At 37.3% G+C, this 23607-nt stretch overlaps 1 protein-coding gene across 2 annotated transcripts in view; it reads left to right on the top strand.

Moving 5' to 3' along the window:
- Positions 1 to 1347: 1347 nt before the first annotated feature.
- Positions 1348 to 23607, top strand: part of LOC109858444 (limbic system-associated membrane protein-like) — a 68079-nt gene continuing 45819 nt past the window's right edge. For both annotated transcript variants that reach the window (XM_020435703.1, XM_020435704.1), the window contains exon 1: positions 1348 to 2238. The gene's annotated coding sequence lies outside the window, so the exon portion shown is untranslated. The remainder of the gene's footprint in view (positions 2239 to 23607) is intronic.

The following is a 23607-nucleotide window of genomic DNA, read 5'->3' on the forward strand; positions in this document are numbered from 1 at the left end:
GTTCTCGTGCGGCGTGAGAAATAACCTGGCGACGACGACGTCGCGATCGAAATGAAACGATCGCATTAGGTACGTGGGTGTGGTGAAAGTTACATCCCGAGATCTTTTCTATGTTTTTGTTGCAATTCGTCGTCTGTCCGTGAAGGTTGGTAACAAATATTCACAATTGAAATATTTGAGAAGAATACCGCGTGTTCGGAAGACAAAATTTCAATCGCACAAAAAGCAGTTTAACGACCCAAATAAAGACAGAAGAGAGTTTTGAAATGATGTATAATTTGAGAAAAATGCAGAAATTTCTGAAACGAATAATTTAAAGGTTTTTCTATATTCTCTTTTAGTTTTATAATAATTATTAAAAAAAAAAAAAGGAAACAATAAATTCTAGTACTATACACTACGTTTTATATAAAACATGATTTAAAGCAACAATTGACACGATTTTTATTCTTTTTATTCTTTTTTTTTTTTTTTTGTAAGCTTGGTAGTTCACAGTTCGGATTTAGTCGAGCAGTTTTTCAGATAACCTTCCGTTTGGTGGCATACAATAAAAAATAAAACCATTCAAGCTTACCTCACACGGCATAGGGTTTTCAAAACTGAAATATGCAAAAGCATTTTTCTGCGATGCTCGCGCGACATTTTCAAGAAATTATCTTGTGTAATTTCCTACTCTTTTCTCGTGCCCTTTTACCATTTAGACAGAAAATGATTTAGTATTTTATCGGTAAATTTGCCTCGCGACATGTCGGATTATAGCTTTCCACAAAACTTTATATCCATGTTAAATACTTTGTAAAAGAAGAATATTTATGACGTGTAAATTTTCATAAAAATTTATTGTCTTTTATAAATTCATCAAATTTTGTGTGCGCGCAGAAAATGAAACTTTGGGGTTACTAAGAAATATAAACTTTTAAGTAAATCTATTTTATTCTAAGAAAATTTGGAAAAACTTTATTAAAAAAGTTATATTATTTTAATCAAAAGAGAGAACGACGTGTTCAAATAAAAAAAAAAATTTGAATATATCGAAGATATTGTGATTCGGAATATATCTAGGATATTGGGATGTGTATATATCGCTGGTGAAAGAGATGCAAACAGAAAGGGGTAAGTAAAGAAGGAATAGGGCTGAATACACGTGCAGGACGCGGGGAAGGCGAGAAAAGAGAGTGGTGGTTGCCTCGTCAAAAAAGATGAAGTCAACGCGGTTTTCAGGGAGGGTAACTGCACACGGGGCCGAGCGGCTATGTGAGGGCGGGGGTTGCTGTTCTTTAAGGTAGGGGGCATGCGCGGCATCCGGGGGTGCAGAACGGCTCTCGGAGGTTAGTCGCCTGCCAACATCACGACGTGCTGCTCGCGCCTCGGTATCGCTGGATTTACGCACGCACTCGCTTTTTTTTTTTTACTCTCGTTGTCGCACTGTCAACCTTGTTTGTTGCTGTCCAAGGAAATGATACGACAGTGATCCGGCGTCAATCCGAGAGAAATCGTCTCGATCTGCTCGATTAATTCTTTTTTTTTTTTTTTTCGGCGCTGAATTCCACGATACACCGAAATCGCGATTTTCGAATTCATCGAATAGTGCGTGTATTCGCGCGTAACAACATGGAACGTAGTCGCGATTCGAAAATGCGGTAGTGTATAGAAGAAAAACGCTCCGATCGATTCGTTAGAATGTGGATCACGCGAGACGAGAGACAACTGACATGGTGATTTATTCGCCGGGACTTATCCGGGACTAGTTCGGAGTTCAGCGAGTTCGGAGTTTAGCGAGTTCAGTTTGTCAATCATCAATGGGACGGATCGAAATGATAAATCGCAATGACGCAAATGAATGCGCACGTAGGAATATACGTTCGTTTTCGAAATCAGTTCGTATATAAGCAGTGCTGCGTGTCGTCAAACGAGCTGTCGTGAGATTTATCGCAAAGTTGATACGCGATATCTCGCGTACAGCCGCAACGGAAACGTAGACCGGAAGTGACTGCATCGTGTCACTGCGGTGAACGGCGCGTAAAAGTGCGCGCAACTCTGAGCCACAAGTAACAGCTCTTTTTCTGGATCTATTGTGTCGCGAGGGAGACTTGCTGGGAATCCCGCGGAGTTAGCATAGGATTGAGCTGCACTTGCGGCTATACGGATGCATTTCCGGAGTAACGTGTTGCAAACGGAGAACGCCACCTCGTCCAGGAAGTTCGTACACCGTGTCCGAAAAGTGTAGTTCCGAGATCCGTAAGTCAACTTCATTCGTTTTTTTTACATCGGTGTGGGTGTCTGTGTGAATATATATTGCAGCTTTTTGTGAAGTGATAAAAAACTTTCTCTGATATATATATATATACAAAGTGTTAAAAAAAAGCGGTTTTTATAACGGGATCTAATCTTTGAGTAATTGTCGGCGTAGTATTTTCGCATCCTTAGTTTGTTTTAATAACAAAAAAAAACAATTACTCAGATAAAACAATTACTCTTGAATAAGATTTGTATTTGTTCCTAAAAGAAAACACTAATAATCTGATATTTGATGCTTTCGCGGTGTGTGTTGTATTAACATTTCCGAATGTTAAGACACTAATAAGTTTTACATTATGAATAACGACATTATGGTTAATCAAGAGACACGCAGAGTAATTGAAGATATAAATTTATAAAACAAAATTGAATTAAAACGTATATTACTTTGTAAAACAAAACTGAATTAAATGTGATATATAAAATTTGGTGAACTAATTTAATTAAAAGTTATTAAATTTATTAAATTTGGCAAAATGTTACTCGTTTACAAATTGTAAGACTAAATGTAATGAAGCACATTCAGTGGTTAATACAATAATTAACAAGAGGTGCGCGAATTGACGGTGTTTCAAATATCGTGCTAATATTCGTACAATGTGCGTGTACGAATATCCGCATGAAAGATTAATGACGCTTGTGTTTAAAACGGCGCAATAATAGCAGCAACAATTTTGGTAGCATTTCGGTGCAACAATAACAATAATATGTGTACACTTGACGCAACACTCGCGACGTTGATAAACCGGTTAAAATACATATCACACGGTATTATCGCGATTAAACAAACTATAAAATATTTATAATAATAACAAACTATAATTTTTTATAATAACGTTCCGCAAAAAAGTTTTTCACTTAGATTTTCAGATCTTCTATACGCGCGCAACAGCGAACGATGATGATGATGAGCAACGAATATACATCGATTTACGTACATATACGCTCGAGACGATATAAACGTACCTAATACAATTTATCAGCGATGCCGCGAAAATTTTTCTGCCGAATATGCAGTCGGCCGTATATATGCAACGCTGAATATGCAATGCGTTTTCTAACTTACATCTCTGGCGGAAGGAGTTTTTTTATTGGACGGTAGCTCTCAAATGCTTTTGCGCTGTAATAAAAATGCTCAAAGCTAATCGATTATCTATCAGTTCTCGAGTTTAGATCCACGTTTTTCGGAGTTAGTTTCGAGTTAGTTTGCTTGCAAACTCATCGTATATGACGCTACTGAAATTATACTAGCTGCGCGTCTCCATCAGAGAGAGAGAGGAAGAAAAACGGAAACGCGCGCGATAGAATATTCAGGTTTTTGAAAAGAAAAACAGTTACAAACTTCGGATATTCGACGTTTTGTCGTGCCAGATGATGTATCTAACGTCGTGAGATCGTTTTTTTTTGAGCGAACGTCTTAAAATCTTTCAAGACAGCTGTCGGCGCGACCGTAAATCACATTTGACAACTTAAGTAATACGATACAGTGCGGATCTCGATTCGATATGATTACGTCATTCGTGCATTGTGCGCGCGAAGATATTTAACGTTTAAATCGCAGACGTGCGCATCTACATGTCGTTTTGATCGTCGTGAGCGTCGAAACGAGATACATCTCAGTGCTCGAAAATGAATCGGAAACAAGAAAACGCAACGACCCGCCGCTCGAGCCGCATTTCCGGCGCATCGGAACAAAACAGATGGTGTGTGTTTGAAACGGGCGCGAGATCATCGCCATTGTCGCGCTCCCCGACACGCGCCATGGGATTTAGATTATTCGCGAACGCGCGAAATAGGTAATTCACCGCTAGTCAACTATTCATCTTCATTCACGAGGCGTAATTTCGCGAATTACCGTCCATCTATCGCGTCCGCCTACGCTATTTCTATGTGTGTACGCGTGACATCCGGAGAAACGCGATCAGTATTTTCTGGACACAATGGCCGAGTGGCAGAGATTACGCCGCGTGTCCGCTCGATGAACGCGGCGGATTTCCGTCGACGCGGCGCGTGATAATAGAATTTTTCCGTCTCGCGGCGCGGAGAAGGTTTCCGAGTAATACCTTAATGAATCGTCCTGCTGAATATCGCGGATCCATCAGCGAACTTGTTAAAACGAATAATTAACACGCGCCCCATTATCGGCGTGCCGCGTACTACTACTACTACTACTACTACTACTACTACTCTGTGTCGGCGATTCTTTTACTCGCTGGAACGCGCTACTCAATCACCGGAATTACGTGCTCTCTACTCGTCTATCGTAAAATGAATCAATTTAATCCATGGGGAGCCATAACGGTTTAACGCTCGGATGGTTAAAACGTGCTTGCGGGGTCGGTGAAGCTTAATGAGTGCAAATGGCACACAAGCGGAGTAGATTAGCCTGGTTTTTTTGATAGAATTTCCATGTTTTTATATTTCGCGTCGCCATAAAGCGAAAAATTGTTTTTCATATTTATCTCCATCTGTTTCGATCATGTTTATCTGGGGAGGGGAAGAAACGCTTGGGTTTGGCAAATGGATTTGATATACTGCGAAATGAATTCCTTTCGGAAGTGATTGATTATCAATATTTTGGAAATTGATACGCACACACTGCATCGGCCGGTAGAAAGAAAAAAAAATTGTTTGATTGTATCAAGCACCGATTTTGTATGTTGTTGGTATTCGGCGCAAAGAGTGGTTTAATTATCTGCAATTTAAAAATTGCATTACACACACGTAGTAGTCTTTCTTTTTTTTTTTTTTTTTTTATTTCATTTTCGCGCGCGAGAAACGCGCAAGATTTCCGAAAAAAAAAGAATAAATAAAATTAAATGCAGTTTAATCGAGTTAAATCAGAAGAAGTAAATGTGTCTCGCGAAAACCGGCATTTCATATGGCACACATGTTTAAACTGAATTAAGTACACCAAGACGCGTTCTTTGTTTTTTTTTTTTTTTGGAAAAAAGGAATAATCTTATTTTCATAATAAAACACAAGTACTCGCATTACCGGGATAACACGCAATGCAATTCTGCTTCTAATTTGCAATACGTTAAAAATGCAGTACGCATTTTCAAGGAGAATCCTTTTGCCGCGCTAAAGACGCTTCTGGCTACGCCACGTTTGCTGTGTAATGTGGGTATGCAAATTGAATTAATAATAACACTAGCGGGTGAACTAACTGCGCACACACAGAGAGAATCTCTCGCAAGCTGCTCGTTTCGCGCTGCTTCTACTTGATGACGATTCGTGAGAGAATGTGCTCGCGTGGGAGAGAATTAATTACTTTGATTATGATTAGCTGTGTGTTATGCAAATCGCTTGGAGAAGTGGACGCGCGACCGATATTCGGCCACTTCGCTAATTGCTCTTCGATTTATTGACAATTCTCGCGTGTCTGAAATTCCCGCGAACGTAAAACTCGCCCATACACGGAAACGCGTTCGCTATTAGATGCGAACATTATTGGTGTCGAGAGTGACACGAACGTTATATTGGCGAATTGAAGCTATATATTTGCGTTAAACGTGCAACATTACCGGATACACACTCAAACTCAATAATAACAGAATAATAATCGCAGTAATTATGTATGCAAAAAGTTGTTTTGCGAGAATAAAAACAATTTTATAAAAAAGAATCTTTTCGCAAATCGCGATACCTGGCATTTTATTAACCGCGAGGTTAATCGATCACTCGCCACACTAATCCCATTTCAATAGATATCGTTTTCACGATTATAATTCAAAGCATTATCGAGTCGCGCCGTGCGGCGGATAACTTACGCGGTACGACAGCCTCAAGGTATTGCGGAATGAGAAGATGATCGATTAGCTATTTTCAACTTTTCCTATCCGATATAAGCGCGCGCACTTCGCAATTCAAATTGCGCGGGACCTGATGCCGCGCTTCATTCCCGGTTGAGAAGCGTTCAGGATTTTCGAGGATATGATCGAATGTGCTCTTGCCTTCCTCCTCGTCTTCGTTAATTCCCGCTCTATCGTAGTACGTGTGCGCGTATGCATGTGCGCGTGTAACTCACATCTCTACATGTAGGTACTCTCGTCGACCGAATTAGGACTTGTCCATTCCTCCGCTCGACACAAATGCGACCCGTAGGAACTGTCATAAAAAATTCCATTTCACGCTTCCACGAGAAGAGCAATAATAGCTCGCCCAGTTCTTCTTCGCGTGCAGATTTCTTTTTTTTTCTCTCTCTCTCTCTCTCTTTTTCTCTTTAATGTTATGACGAGCCACGGACAAATTACGGCAGACAGGGACCGTCCGTTCCCGTGTGCGACACGTTGTCGCTTGTCACGTCGGTAATCATAAGATCGGGAAGAGAATACCTTCCGCTCTCATCGATGTTACGCGACGCATGACGGCCGTAATGACAGCAACGCGTCTCATTTCGTAAAATATGCGCAACGGATCCTTGACATTTCATTATTCTGCAAGAAGAGAAAAAGAAGTGAGAGAAAAGGATGAAATAACATTGTTAACATAAGGGGAACAGTTGTTGAAAATTTGTCCTATATTTCATTTGATCTCTTTGATATAGCAGATAAACACGTATTATACACATATATGCACTCACGTGTGTACATTACGTCATGTACATTGTCAAATGTTTTGTGACAATGTATAAACAGAACGGAAAAAAGTAAAAATAAAAAAGAAGAAATTCATATTTTACGTCAAAAAAAAATAAATGTGCCACAAAGCAGATTTATATCGCGAATATGTATATAGTCCGCTTATAAAAAAATCTATTGCGCAAATTCTACATCATCAAAATATATATTTCACGTCTCTTGTTTGCCGAATGTTCGCGTATTGATATTAAATAGCACATATAATCCATTACGCTCGTGTAATATTCGAAAAGTTGAACGAATTGAACGCTCACATCGAAGTTCTCACACGTACGACAATTTCGATCTTCGATATACATACTTTGCGTAACTCCACGTATTCGATATCGGAATGAGAATCAGATTGCGGAATCATTGTTCGATAGAGTCAAGCAAAATTGAGTTTTAAAACGGTATAAATGTGATGGAGCGAAAGATACACTGCCGTGCGCCGCGACACTAAATTTCTAAACGCAAACGAATTTCTCTCACCGGGGGAGAGCGATAAAAATTACAACACGTACCGGAACGCCAGCGCGCGCGCGCGCGCGCAACCAAAGTTTGCTAGACTAGTATTAAAATTGCACGAACTGACGTTGCAATTCTTCAAAGAAAGATTATTAAGACTAATGGCTTATTCGTCTGTGATATTTATGTAGCTTGTGTTACAGTGCGCGAGGTTATCTCGTTGCATTTTTTAAATTGCGCGAGCATGATTCTCTTTGCCAACAAATCATCGCTGTTATTCCAGCAACACAGCCGTATTTATTGCAGACGTGCGCAAAAAAAAAAAATGTCGTCATAAATTATACAAATTATTTTTAAAAAATTGTTGCAACGGTTTGCGTCAAGTGTATTATTTTATTTTCAGATAAAAATAAAGTATCGAAATGTACGTGGAGTTGTTTGCGCGATACACAACGCGTTTCAACGAAATTAAAAAAAAAAAAAAAAAATGCGAATAAAGCTGTGCGATTAAATTGACAAAGATATATTTTTGCACACTTATTAACATTTGACGTTTCTCTTAGTTATAACGCTCACGTAGCGGTCGAAACTTCGTTCGATAGTGTGGTTGTAATTTTCCGTTGTTATCTGACTATAATTTCCAAGCGAGTGCAAACGCTAGACCTCCTGTCGTATATTTTGCGGTAAAGGATCGAACACCACCCGAGTACCTTTGATTATCGAAAGTCTCTTGGCTTTATTCAGGAAAGTTGCTTCAAAAGTTTGCACTTGAAGTTTCTTTTGTGTCTCGTTTCGCGATATATGTATGTATGTACTTTATCCTCTGTCAACATTTTGACACTTTACACAATAAATTATTTTAAGTTCCCTAATTTATGTAAAACTCTAATACAATTAATAATCACGTTTGAACAATCTCAACATCTAATCGCAACTAAATTAAATTTCATCGATCTGACATCTCGTTAATATTTTGTTTATTTCATTAAAATTTAATGAGACTGTACACCCGCGGACAACCTATATATTATACGCATACACACGGAATGTGTAGAACATTTAAAATAGCTTCAGGAACAGATCTATGCAATGTGTGTTTGTCAGATAGATTTTGTCATAACAAGAATTTAAATTATCGTTCAGCTTTCTGTCTCTCTCTCTCTCTCTCTCTTTTTCTTTCTTGGTCTATATAATATTTGTCTTTATGTGGTACTATAGAAGTTAGATTTTTGGTGCGGCTGAGTTGAGATACGAGAATCGAGTTTTGTTAGCAGAGCGCACCTTTCCCGGGGCAACTTTGTATTTGCTTAAGCTTTTCATGGGTATACCACTGTTTACCTTAACGCTTTTGGCAGAGAAATTTTCGAAGCTTCACGAATTGAGTACAAATATTCCATTTGTCAGAAATTTATCTCGTTTTTGACACGTGTTATCTCTCACTCACTGTATAAGTAAAACAATCAATCAAACTTCTGATCTTTTGCGACTTGTCGCGAATGATTTCTCTCATCTGTATATGTTTTACATTAAATACAATTAAAACCAATTTACATGCACGCGAAAACTTTTCGCGAGAGTTATATCTCGGACGATTATTCGATTTGTTCGTTTTCTCGTTCGCGAATGCGGGCAACAGCCGGCGCTAATGCGGGGAATCCGGACTAAGCTCGATTTAACAGTAAAGATTATCGTTAATACACACTGCGGGAGGATTATTGCGCTGACTCATAAAACGGGGAATATCTGGGACCGAGGCGCGTCGAGGTTCTCCGCCGAGTCGTCCGAATCGTCGTCGTCGCGCGGAATTGCTCTTGTCTTTGTATAATCAAGCTCCGTTGCCTGAAGCACTTGGGAATGCGCTGCGGTCCTCCCCGAAGTAGGGAGGATGACTTTATCAAAGGTACATTACTTATTCCCGCCCCATTGAATTAAACGTCCGGACTCGCGCGACGCCGAAGTTGCGGCAGCAACAGCAGCAGCAGCAGCGTTTCTCTCGAACGAGATTCAGTTGTCGCTAGACGTCTCTCCTTTGTCTCGCGAACAAATACGGCACCTGCAATCTTGTACTTCGTTAGTTGTAAACGCAACTTTCGCTTAATTGTCTCAGAAAATATTGGGGAAGAAACACTTGTCGTCGAGCGCGGGAAAGCGAATCCGCGAGTATAACACAATTACATCGAGGCGAACCAAACTCGTATATTGTATAGTCACGGGTCTTATCGAGCCGTTATTGTTATCGTGCAGCTTAATTTCCTCCGTCTCCAAGGATAGCGGAAATGATTTGCGTCATGGCTGCTTGCTTACTGGCTGATTGTCAACGGGTGATAAATAGGGGTTGATAGTAGAGGTTGATAAATTGTGACATTTACGATGGCCCAATGCAAAGGGAAGAAAACAGGAATCAGCCATTACATCGATATCATTGTGTGATGAAAATTAAACAGACGCGCTTGTTTGAACGATAATATGTATGTACATATATTTCAACAAAGTCAATCAATTCTCTATTGGCCGTGTAAGCGCTGGCAAGAGGATCGTTAAAGCAGAACGACGGGCGATCGACGAAGATGATAGCGAAACAAACGGTTACGAACGCAATAACAATTAGAGATTTCAACGACACTTTTGCGGGTCAGTAGCGATATCAAATTTCTGAAAACGATTCTTTGTTTTTTTCCACGGGGAAGTAAAAACCCACTGAAATAAAAATCAAAAAGTCAAATATAAATTAAAATGTTACGTCAATTGCAAATGTTATTCTTCACTAAAAAATTGATCGGGATAAAAATATTCTATGCGTATTTGACATATTATTTCATACAGGATAAAAAAAAAATATATATATATATATATATATATATGTATTTGAAAATATCTGTTGAAGTTTGATAAAAAAAAAATCTAAAAATTGTATAACTTGTACAAGTGGAGAAAGAAAAAGAGAAAGAGAGAGAGAGAGAAAGAGAGAGAGAGACAGAGAGACAGAGACAGTGACAGAGACAGAGACAAAGAGAGATACATATCTACAGTACAAAATCACATATATACTTTTTATCAAAACATCTCTGCACATGACAAACAAATGTACATTAATAAACCGCATGAAGTTTTGTTACCGGCAACATCACATTTCCTCTTGCTTCGAGTAGAAATTGATGTTCACTTTAACACGTCAATATAAAAAATATAAAAGAAATTTCATTATTGCAAATCATATTTGCATAAATCAGATTTTCAATATCATTAATATATGACGTAGTATGAATAATTTGTAATTCCTTTGATTTAAATATCGATAATACATCGCATTATGGAGTTGATGATATTCAACTGATTGCAACAGATGATCCTATTTCTAGTGACCGGTAGTTTCGTGTCAATCGTATTATATACTCTACATTATTAACAACAGTAATTACTATACACTCGCGTTCATTATTATTTGCAACACAATGTATAGGAATAAATATTACGGATAACATAATTTAAAAAAATATAAACGTAATATTTGCAGGATTACTATGTGTATATTTGACTTTTTCGTATACACAAACATTTTCTTTGATTTTAACGGTTGATTTTTTCCGCAAATCGCTAATGTATCCGAAGTTTGCGAGCGTGTTCCTGACTTTTTGTCATTCATGAAGAGTCGGCTCATTGTTGTACGTGCGACGATTTATACTCGAGTGAAGCATAAGTAAAGGAGAACCGGATGACGAAAGAGGGTAGAATTTATTATGCTCGGACATCCGGGCGCCGCGACGTGTCCGAAAAAAAGTAGAATATATAGTTGGTTCAGACTCGCGGCCACAGACTTACAATGGAATACCGGTGTTACCATCGCACGTTGCGGTTTTATATATTAATTATCACGTTAGACGGTCCGCATAGTCCAATGTAAACTCGCGCGTAGGTGGAAATTTGGAAATAACCGCGTAGTTATAGCAAACTTGCAAATTGAGTTATTGGACGTATAATATTTCAGCACCGTTAATGATATTGTATTTGGGGCTGGAAATGTCGGTTAGCTGCTACGCTAATTAGTTAAACTTGTACAATAATAGTTTTTAAGAACAATATATAATAGTACGTGATTTCACAAAGTTTGTATTTTATTTAAAAAAAAATGTACGTGAAAAGAAATCTTATTACTAATGATATAAAAACAAAATATATTGATGGTAAGTGTACAATGTGTGTGCGCGGTACGTTATACGCTATGAATAACAATTTGCTTAGCACGAGAGATTGACTAAGTTTCGCGAAGCTCGGTACTTGAGACACGGTGTGTTGTTCGCGTTTGATACCGCAGGAAACACAACGAATACGCTTTCTGTTTGATTTCGCGAAATGAAACACGACGCAATGTTTGTAATTCCGTTTGATCTTGACTTAGCGGAGCTAGTATTTCTAGACATTACACACAGAGACGGAGTGCAGAAAAAATATTACACCGTGTACTACATGAAGCGATACACCATTTTCCGAAGGACACTCGAATGTACGAACCTCGTCGAGTTCAATTTCCAGGAAATGAAGATGGAGCTCACTCTCTCGTGTTGCTGCAGCAATACTGCTGCATGTTCCGTGTATTTCGGTTTCGTTATTATTGCGTTGACGGCGAAAACATATTTTTTTCCACGCAAGAACATGATTGATGAAATAGCGTGTAGAAGTTTAAACAATTAAAATACAAGAATAAGCGAAATACAATATATTTTAATATACTAATATGTATGTGTATGTAAATGATTTTTTTTTGAAAGTTAAAAATAAAATATTTTAGATTTAAAAAAAAAGAGAGAGAGAAAGAGATTTTTATTACATTTGGATGTAAAAAGCCACAGTTCTCGCTTTTTACGATTGTTAATAACGCGAGAATTCTTTCGGTTATTTCACATATATGTATAGATAATAAGCTGACATTCGGATATTTCGAACAAGCTCATATACTCGTGAAATCTGGGATTATAAAATAATGGAACACTGGTGTTTCGTCACGTGTTTTTTGTGATAAAATAAATATTAACTTATATTCTTTTACATTTTCTCAGAATATAATTCTTTTCTTCTTGACGGTTTTTTCTTTAGTTTTACTACAAATTCGCAAGAAATCATAATTCTTCTCAGAGTATTTTCTGTTTGTGTGCAAACACAACGAGAAACAAAATGTGAACACCTTCTTTGTTTTAACGTAACACGATTATGTTCGCAAAAAAGCTTGCCCCAGCTCGCTCCAGTCCGTTTCGGTTGGAATCTCACATGTATTTATGCGACCGCAACTTCTCTGTCTTTTTTGCCAACGAATCGGAATAATAATTCTCGTTTTGGTTCCACTCGGTGTTTTATCATTCTATGTACGGTATATGTACATAGACGGAAAATAAATCAGGCCATTTCATGAGCCATTGCACACTGCGTGCAATTAAATTAAATTGAAGTTTACAAAGTCTTGCGACTTGAACGCATTTCTACAGCGACAACACAAAAAGAAAAAAAAAATAAAACAAATAATATAATTGTAACATAAACAAATGCAAATAAGTACATTTTGCGAAAACGCCTTTAATATGAAGTAAATTATAGAAAGAACGGTTTATAGATAATTTTTAATACACTTATATCTAAAAAAAAAAAAAGAAAGAATATAATTCTGTAAGTTTCTTTTCTCTGAATATTCAAGAAATGTTTTATAAGGGTCATTTAAAATCGTGGCGGAAAAGTAACTATAATAGCATAATTTCCTCCTATAAATTTTCTTAATGTTGCTATTCTCACAAATGAAACATGCTTAAGTTAAATATAGTAGTAGCGTAAAGCACGCTGCAAATTTTGTTATGTATACATGTAATTTTGTTATACATATCTCGCACAGATTAAATATAAAAACGGCACGCAAACAAATCAATGCAAATAAGCGTATAACTTTTTTCAAATTTTGATAATTGACAACAATGGATATTCCTGAAAGTTCTATATAGAGACATTTTTTACATTATAAAATATTTTTTGTAAAAAAGACAAAAGAACGATTGCAACGAGAGTATAGTCGTAAAAAAATGAACTTCAATTTTAATTGAAGCCATACGTCTATTTTAATGCTCATTAAATTTAATAAAACTTTTTTATTTGAATAAAAATTCAAATATAAAATTTTATGGAAATCTCTCTCTCTCTCTCTCTCTCTCTCTCTCTCTCTCTCTCTCTCTCTCTCTCTCTCTCTCTCTCTCTCTCTCTGTTAGATTGATAATCTGTGTGCAGGTTTTATTTTTTTTTCTTTATTTACATTTTTCATTTTCGTGCAATTCTGTGCTAACTTGTAACATTATATTGCTGTCAATCTCGCTTGTAACTGTTGTTGCTTACAACAGCATACTTTTATTCAGTTAAATATAAACTTATAAGAGCATACATTATATTAAGACAAATGAAACAGGATTACTACGTAATGCTCGCGCGCGTGATAAAAATAAATAATTTAATATCTTCATATATATATATATATATATATATCTGGATTTGTTTGTTTGCCTTGAAGAGATTTTAGAGAACAGCATAATTAAGTCATTAATAATTTCATAATAACGCAATTAAAATAAATTATTCATGAGATGGAAATACATAACGTAGAAAAGATATCAATGATTTATCGATAAATTCGACAGAGAAATTGCACTGAAATTGTTTTAGTCTTGATTGTACAGATTATCTCATTATTAAATCAATATTCTTCATAATGCAGCACTGCAAAATCCTTATTAATCATGAAAATTGTTTTTCAATAAGTTCGAGGTCATCAAATGTAAACTGAACGTTTAATGAATAAAATGCAGAATCATAGAATATATTTGTAAAATACGAAACGTTGTTTTGCGAATACAATGTATGTGGATAAGAAAGCAAATAATATTTGCAATTAGAAAGTTATGGTTATATATTGCATATGCGAGTAAAAAACAACGGATTCTGCAAGAAAGAGAGAGAGAAAAAAAAAGATCAGGAAGAAGATGGGGTTCTAGTATCTCATATCCGGAGAACTGACCTCGTGGCACATAGTGGCCACTACTATTAACGGAACAGGAGAGAACACGAGGCACGAACACGAGGGTGGCAAACGAGCGGGGAAGAGGACGGAAGAGGTTGCTCTTTGCATAACGTACAGCAACCTACAGGCCCGACGGGAAAACGTATTATTGCGATTTTACATGCAAAAGTTATTACACGAAATTGTCTGAAAATTGCGCTCCGGCTGAGCCGCGCTTGTGTCCTCCTTCACCTCCTTTTCGAAATAAACCGTCATTCGCACTTTCTCGCTCCGGTTTGTAAAATATACATAAAATAGACTTATCTCATGCCGCCGAGAGCGCGTGGTCCAAGTCGCGTGTGCATATTCGCGACCTTAAATCCGCTCGGAAATATCGCCGCACGTGGATATATCGTGTGATATTCGGTAGCTACAACAGGATATATCTCCATTCCTGTAAAAGTCTGACCTTTAGAGAAACGGATATATCCTCGGCATCATTTCGTTCGCTACCCTGGATTTATGGGAAAATTTCCTACGCGTTATATTATGGTACAATTTGTTACACGATACAACGAAGTGTCAGAGAATTTTGGAGATTTTATGTTTTTGTCACGGTTCGCGTGTTTGATCAAAACAAGAAATGAGAGAGAATATTTAAATATGTGTGATGTAAATATAGATAACAGTCGAGATATTTTCAGAAATATATAATATTACGCACGAGATGCAGACGTGTATTTAATTTAATGAGGATTTGAGATACGATTCACAAGTTTTCTAACGCATAGCAGAGCTACCAAAAGTTTTTACGTTGCAAACTGATATTTTTCATATCTTTAATGCGTACGTATACATATATATATATGTTTAAATAAAAAAAATTAAAAATCTGGACTGGATAATATTTAGTTGTCATAAATTTGCATCGATGAATTTATTTATAAGTACTGAAGGCACATATTATATTATATGTGCTCAACATACGATAAAAAAAAATTCTGCATAATTGCATACATCAGATCCCTTCCGACATCGATTATTTTCTTCGTCGACTTGACTCTCTCCGCGGCTATCTTTTGCCTCAGAAGGTTCTGAGATATAGCAGATGGCGTGACGAATATCGTATTCGACTTGTAATTACGACCGTCGGGTATAACGTGGATAATCAAACGATCAGACGTTCCTATTCCCAGTGGAAAATCGCCCCCTAGACGCCGAAAGCACATATATGTACGATTTCATCGATAGAGAAAAGAACTGTTATCAACTCTTGCTAAATATATCGCTCTATGTCTCTTTTTGTAGATAATCTGATCAAAGGCGAGTCTATTTATCGTCATCCGTATGTTTCTTTTTCTGTCGTTTCGTTATTAAATGATACATTGCCACGATGTGTTACATTATGTATTATAAATTGATCAACAGTTCAAGAAGCAAGTATAAAAATATTTGCTAGACAACAATACTAGCCAGACAGCTTGATGTCTGGACAAATTGCTATCAATAAGTGATTCTTATCGATCTTTTGTAAACTGTGCCATGTAACCAGCATTTTGGTTTGTCCCCGAGGACATCATCATCTCAAACAATCGCAAATTGTGCGAACATTTCCGAGAGATAGGAGCGCGTGATAAATAAATTTTCCACGAAATTTTTTCTACACCTTTGGGATCGTTATATGGAATTGGACTCTCTTTTTCTGTGTAATCTACTTTTTCTAATAAATTACAAAGTATATTGGTTTTACTTGATTACATCGTATATAAAACAATTTTACTGCTTATAATAAAATTAAACTTTCTACGATAGAATGTGAAAAATTAGGTTTCTTGCAAAAATAAAAAACCGTTGCGTTTTTTAACGTTGCTTTCAACGTTTGCATTTTGCATATCAGAACATGTGCGAACGTTTGATTAAATATGAGAAGCTAAAAGATTTAGCTGTTGATTGTACAATCAGCAGATCGATATAAGAGTGTTCTGTAGGAATACTATATTTATGATTTCAATGTCTTGTAGAGTCATTACGCTATAAAGCTGACAGACAGAGAAAAAGTCAAATATAGAGTATTTTATTTGACGCGTATAATTTCTATATTTATACAATCTTGAGCAATTTATATATAATTTGTATGGTTTGTATAATTTATATATTCGTGCAAATTGAATAAAATTTTGTTTATTCTAAGAAGATTCTAAGAAAAAAAAACTTGTTTGTCACTTCACACTAAAAAAAAAAAAAAAAGAGAGAGAGCTCCGAGTGACTAATAAGTAGAAGAGAACTTACGAGTGACGCATAAACTTTATGTAGATAATTCATAGTTTTGCCGGCGTAACAAAAGCGCAAAGTCTTCGCAGTTCGTAAAAATGAAAAGCTCGCCCTCGTAAATCTTGCTATCTTAAGAAATCCTTCCAGCGGGAATTGCTCGTAAACCTCGGGAGAGTTTTAATTATCGTTAACGCGATCATTTTGCTCGCACACAAATCAAAACGCTAATGCACATCGTGCGAGCGATAAACGATTACGTTTGACAATAAATTATTACCTTCTGCTCTAATTTTCCGGCAAATGCACCCGTAACGACTCGGCATGTCGTGTGGTTACTGAAATATGAACGTAAAGTATTATCGCAGATTAAAGACTCGACTAAATCGCGACAAAAATTCCATTTGTACATGTCAAAATAATAACAATAATAATAATATTTTGTACTTATAAAATTGTCCAATAAATTGCGACATTTAAAGAAGCGCTTGCATTACCGATAAACTTTATAGCGCGTTGTGTGTTCTCGGTGTAGGATCGAATTTCACTAAAACAGCACTCTCTGTGTGTGGTTCAGAGAAACAATAATAAGGCAATTAACGAACTATAAATGAATCAACAGCAAATTGCGGAATAGAGCGTGCAACGAATACGATAGACGCTGGAAAATGTGTTGGCAAAATACGGCAAATTTTCCAGATACGCGCACGTAAATCGGCGAGATTTCCAACATAAATAGGATTCGTAAGGGAAACCATACTAAGAGCATTTGTGCGCAACTCGCATATACATAGTGGCTTGTAATTATCCACTAGGTGATTTTTCTCTCCGCGCGTGCGTTACGTTGCACGTTTTCTCGCAGTATATACACGCACGAGAGCGACGTAGTCCATTGCTGAATTAATGCAAATTTATGCTCGCATGCTTATGCGCAAATTCTGTTGTAAGCCGATCAGCTTATCACGGACTTACGAACCGTAGGGACAAATAAAACTCGAAAATTAGCGCGCACAGTTTCTCCTAAGGCTGGCTCTCCGAAACATCGAGGGTGAAGATTTCTGAGTCATGTTTCATTTTTGAAACCGCGCTAGATATACACCGATATTTATTGCCGTATATATATCGCGCACGTAGACTTTCTAACTTAACTTCAGGTTAAAACGACGCGATAAAATCGATGGGATGCAACTGTATACTTTAAGTCTTCGTTTCTGTAACACATGTTTTATTTTGTAATATTATTATTTATCGGTTTTTTCTTGTTGCTATTAATTTTGATACGCGTGTTATTTATAATACTATCGTGAACTGTTCCTCTGAAGTGTCTCTTGTAATATACTTGTATAATAACTTAGAAAAAAAAAAGTTTCGCGATGAATCGAGAAACAAGCTCAAAAGAAGAACGGTCGATAGTAAAACGTTTTATTATCGATGTCATCATCGTCATCGTCGTCGTCGTCATTATTATCGTTGTTGCGCAAAAACTGATGCAAGATGAATAGATTCATATTGTGCGTCATTGACTCGGAGCTCAAGTCTCAAACGCACAATCATCATCCCCGTTGTAAAATAGCTGCTATCTCGCTTGTGCTTGCGCGTATAGTGGTTAATAAAACATGCGAGACGGATTCTGTGTGTTTAGAGGATAATCCGGGGGATGCATCTGTCGGCCTCATAAAGTATTCCCTGTCGCCGAGAGAATTGTAAGCTTCGCACAGGCAGCGAGCTGCGGTTAGTCATCCGTGTCAAATAGGCAAACCTAAACAGATTACACGCTGATTGGCCCAGTCTCCTCGCCTTGTCGCCAGCTAGAAACTACCCTATCTCTCGACAGACACGTCGAGCGACAGATGTGCCAGCTGATACCGCTCTCTTTTTCTCTTTCTCTCTTTCTTTCTTTCTCTCTCTCTCTCTCTCTCTCTCTCTCTCTCTTTCTTTCTCTTTCTCTTTCTCTTTCTTTCTTGCTTTTTTCTTTGTTACCGTGTCATATTCCTTGCGCGTGGTATGCATTTAATGGCGCACCGCGACGAATTCCACAGAGGGGGTGGCACGCCGCGTTCTTTGCGACCGTTTGTCGCAAGGGTGAAGTTATTAAGGGCAAAATTCGTCGGGGAAATGCGTGCGTATATCTTCGGCGTCGCTATTCACCGACGGTGCGGTATTGTCGAGATTCGAACGACAAATTCTTACGACTGTTCCAATTTGTGTGCACCGAAAATTTATAGACTTACGCGTTAATTTAAATTTACGCGCAGTAATTCACTAAAAACTAATTTTACATCGCGCGTTTACAACTGATGTTGCGAAGCGACATACTTCGTCGCAAAATAGATTCTATTGATTTAACGCAACTATTAATTTGGCGAACAAGAGAGAGAAAGAGAGAGAGAGAGAGAGAAAGAAAAGGTGTATTTAATTTAGCGCTTTATAGTTTCCATCTAGGTGAAAATTATGTAATGCGTTATAATAATTACGTGGTTTGAGTGTGCATTTTGTTTGCTAAGGGAGTCCAGAGCGATATATCGTTTTACTCATCTGATGAAGTATAATTTTATTAGCGATAAAATTAATATAATTATACATATATACAATGATAAAATATTCGATTGCGTTGCGCCGGTTTTATTGATATTTCATACCGGATAATGTGTTTGGTTAGAATAATACAAACATTTCAAAATACATTTTATTAACGAGACTACAATTTTATTAATTAACGTTAACTTCGCGATTTATTTTTGTCTTTTTCGACACTAGAAAGTTACAAATATCAGTCAAACAAAAATTTTTAACATTAAATAAACTTGATCACAACAACAAAGTCAATGACAAATAGCAACGGTAAGCGCAAACGGTATATTGCATTTTGCTTTGTCATTCAGTCGACGTCTCATATATATTAAATTAGCTTGGAAAACGCAACTTCCGTAGTCCGGAAAGAAAACGACATCCGGTCTAGATTAGAGGTTTCACGGAGAGTCTGGATTCATGCAATATTCAATGATGTCTCATCCTTCACCCTTATTTCTATTTCTCTTTAAATCGCCGGACTTCTCTGTTCCCAGGACAGTTGGGATTTCTTAAGAATTCGATATCCGTGCGGCACGAGCAATGCGGCTTTCGCTGAATAATTCCTTTCACCTCTGAAATCTGGTGTGTCTAAGCAAGCGGGCGAGAAGAAAGATGTTACAACAAGCTCGCGGAACCCTTATACGCTATTCTCTTTGACCCGGACTGTGATACGCTAAATCCTGCAACCTCGAGTACTTCCGTGACATGCGCTTGCTCACGTATCCGTCAGACTTATGTAAACGAGCGGGACGTTTCCTCGTCAGGGATCAAACTGTTGGGAGAGAGAGAGAGAGAGATAGATAGAGATAGAGAGAGAGATAGATAGATATAGAGAGAGAGAGAGAGATAGGGAAGGTGAGTAAACGTTTCAAGGGAGAACAAGGGGTAACGCACGGTGCTTTGTTGGGCGGATTACTTAGATTTGATGGGTAATTTACGTCAGCCGGAAGACGTTCGCTCGATCGATGACGAAGATTAATTACGATTTATTGGCGTTATCGCCTCCGTCATCCGGTGACTCATAAAGCAATTCCCGCGAGCGTGTGCATCGTTGCGTTATACCGCGAAGCCTGCATTAAATGTATCGATTTCGTTTGATATACTGGTCGAGAGACACGCTACCGATAGTCCAACACTACAAAGCTGTTTTGTAAATGCGCAGACATTGAACACATTTACAAAACTTACAAGTAAGTTCAACAGTAATTCAATTTTGAACACAGTTTTGCAGTTTCTGATAAACGACATCAATCAGTTCGGTCAATTTACCTAGGAAGCTTGCAGCAGAAACTCTGAGAAAGGGAAACAAGAGTTAAAAATAAAAAAAAAGTTAAAAATAAAAATCCGAGTTGCCAACTTTCCGTAATATCTCGTTGTTGAGAATAGTCTTTTTACTTTAATAACGTAAAAATAACTTTCAAAATAAACTAGAGAAGAAACATATATTCGGTCGATGATGTGAGCCAATATGCTAGATGTTAATGCGAATAATATATTTTATTTATGTAAACATGTAAATTATTACATGTAATAATTCGAACTGAATTTTAATTATGAAGGGGGGGGGGGGAGGAGACAAATGGGATATTTCATCTACATGTGATGCAAACCAAGCGTCCAAGATGAATTTTCGAATTGAAATTCGAATAATTACATGTTAATAATTTACACACACATTTAAATAAAATATATTATTCGCGCATTAACATCTGGCACACACTGACCAAATATATTTCTTCTCTAGGTTTGATACCACATGTGAGCTTTTATTTGTTCTTGATTGTTATAATTTAAAGTAACTTGAAATCTCAATAAGTTTTATCTCAATAAGCTTCGGTTTTCCCTTTAAAGCGAATGCGCCATGTGCGAGTTATACGATGCGCGCGAAATTAAAATGCATGCATGACAGTTTTGCTTGTTGGCGATTAACCTACTATTCGAGGAATTATACATGTGCAGGCAAAATTCCCACCGGGAGTCTCGCGTATCGGTATACACTCGTATCGTTCCGATGTTCCCATAGTCGCCATAGTCAGGTGCAATCGATTGTTGTGCGTTGAATATCACGTTCCTATTCTGAATAATCAACGCGGGTCATGTCTCAAATAGCTAGTTCTGCAAGGACGCGGAGTCTACGTCCGAGTTATATTGCAAAGTAATCAACGTTAATTTACAAACGACGTCTATTCGTCGTTACAATGCAGTTTTCAGTGAGAAAGTGTGCTCAAGCGCGCAACTCGTAGACTCGGGTTTTAAAGGCTGTGCGTGACTCGCGCACAAGAACAAAAAAAAAAAAAACAAACAAAAACATAATTGTTTTCACGCGATATGCTAAATCGACGGTGTTAAAATATGCTCCCGACAAATGTTTAATTAATTATATTAAATTGTTTTTGTAGCAGAAATTTTCTGTTCTAGATTTACATTTTGAAGAGAAAAACACGCGACAGTTACACAAAGTTGTAAATAATTTTTTTTCTCTTTCACAAGTTTGTGATAGAAAATGACTGTTTAAACACATTAGAAAAAATTTTAATGGTTCTCCGTCGGAGCACCTTTGCCATTCGAACGACGAGTACGCGGCGATGAGATTTGGTATAATCACTCGTTACTATAATTCGATCTGAAGAATAGACCAGAGAGAAAGAGAATGAGTGGCACATTCCAGCAAAACGACACCTAGGAAAGACTTGTTGAGCACGCGGCTCTCCAATTATGTCAAATTCATTCCGTAAATTCGCGTTTGTCAACGATTGTCAAATCGAATGTGAGGGAACAATAAAGTTATATATTCACACGATTTAAAAAAAGCTTAAAATTTCATCCAGCTCTTTTTAAATTCTCCGATTCTAATTTCGATTGTAAACTGAGAAAGTAAATCTTTTTATTTGCAAAAAAAAAAAAAAAATAAATGAATAAAAATGTCAAAATAAAATTTATGCCACTACAAAACGCATGTCTCTCTGTATTCTTTCAAAGTTTCACGAGGTTTTTCGAACAATTTTCGAGCTTACAGCTCAACAACGTATTTTTAACTGTTAACTCGCAAAAGAGCCGCTGTTACGGTATTAACAATTGTGTCACGTGTCGACGATTTAATGGCTGCAGAAGAAATGTCTGAAAGAGAGAGTCAAAAAACTACGGTGGGAAACTTTCAAAGGATTTTCATTTGGTCGTTGAAAGGGTTCGGGCGCCCACCTGTGCATCCCCGAGGTCGTTAAACACGACCTCGGCTCCGGGAATGGTCGGAGACAATAAGCGAAATTCTCGCTCGAAAAGCGCTCCCCCGAGCTCGCAGTAAATACGGACATGGAAACTGTGTCAGTGAAACAGAGCTTTTGATAATAAGTGGAAGTGACTTCTATTACCGAAAACTGACTCTGATTTCCGCGCTTAAATTAGACGCTGCGCATTATACGCGGAAATCTGCGTGGCATCTCTTATGAAAACAATGTGTGTCTCTTACACAACTATGACAAATGCACTTCTTCAGTACGCGTACGTCTGATATTGTGTGTGAAACCACAAAAGCTGTGTTTTCTTTGTTCAATCATAAATTATATAAGTCAATAGTTTTTGTAGAGATAATCTACAATTTTACGATCTTTTTAGTGCAGAGCATTGTTCAATCTCAAAAATATGAAAATCTCAAAGACGTGATTTTTAACAAATTTATGGTAATGGAACTCTCATCTGTCCGCTTTAAGCTTAAGGCAAATTACACGGCGTGACCCAAATTACACGACACCTCGACTGAGATTACGTTTGTGCTAAAAAGCAATACTTTTTTTTTCTTCTTTTAATTATACATGTTGCATATGATTTTTAAACAAACATTTAGGTGCGCAACGTGCCCTCTGTTTTAATATTTTTGTAATTATCTCTCCAAAAACGTGTGTGTGTGTGTACAATGTATAATTAAAAAAAACAACATTATCCTCGCGGATGTCACATCGCGGAATATTACATCACCGTTTCAATTATCTGAAGAGAACACGATTTTCGAATCTACATTTATTTTTTTATGCTAACAAGGAGACGAAAACGCGTGACTCGCGATGTAACAACTTTGGCGCGTTATGATAATCTATGCTTCGCAACGTATAACATATGTAATTATACAAGCGAGTTTGACGTTATACCGTACCGAATGGCATAACGATGTGGTCAAATATTCTGTGTTTACGACGGAAGATAAGCACCGTTAGCATCATGTATAATTGGAAACTGCGGTCGAGACCCGGGCTCTGCGACACGACGAAATCGTTCGGAGACTATATACTGTCTATCCCAACGATGACGATTCATCGAAATTTGCCCAATTATCGTAACCTCTAATTAACGATTGTGCAAACA

The sequence above is a fragment of the Pseudomyrmex gracilis genome, unplaced genomic scaffold (assembly GCF_002006095.1).
Source record: "Pseudomyrmex gracilis isolate BER0280 unplaced genomic scaffold, ASM200609v1 scaffold_204, whole genome shotgun sequence".
Taxonomy (NCBI): domain Eukaryota; kingdom Metazoa; phylum Arthropoda; class Insecta; order Hymenoptera; family Formicidae; genus Pseudomyrmex; species Pseudomyrmex gracilis.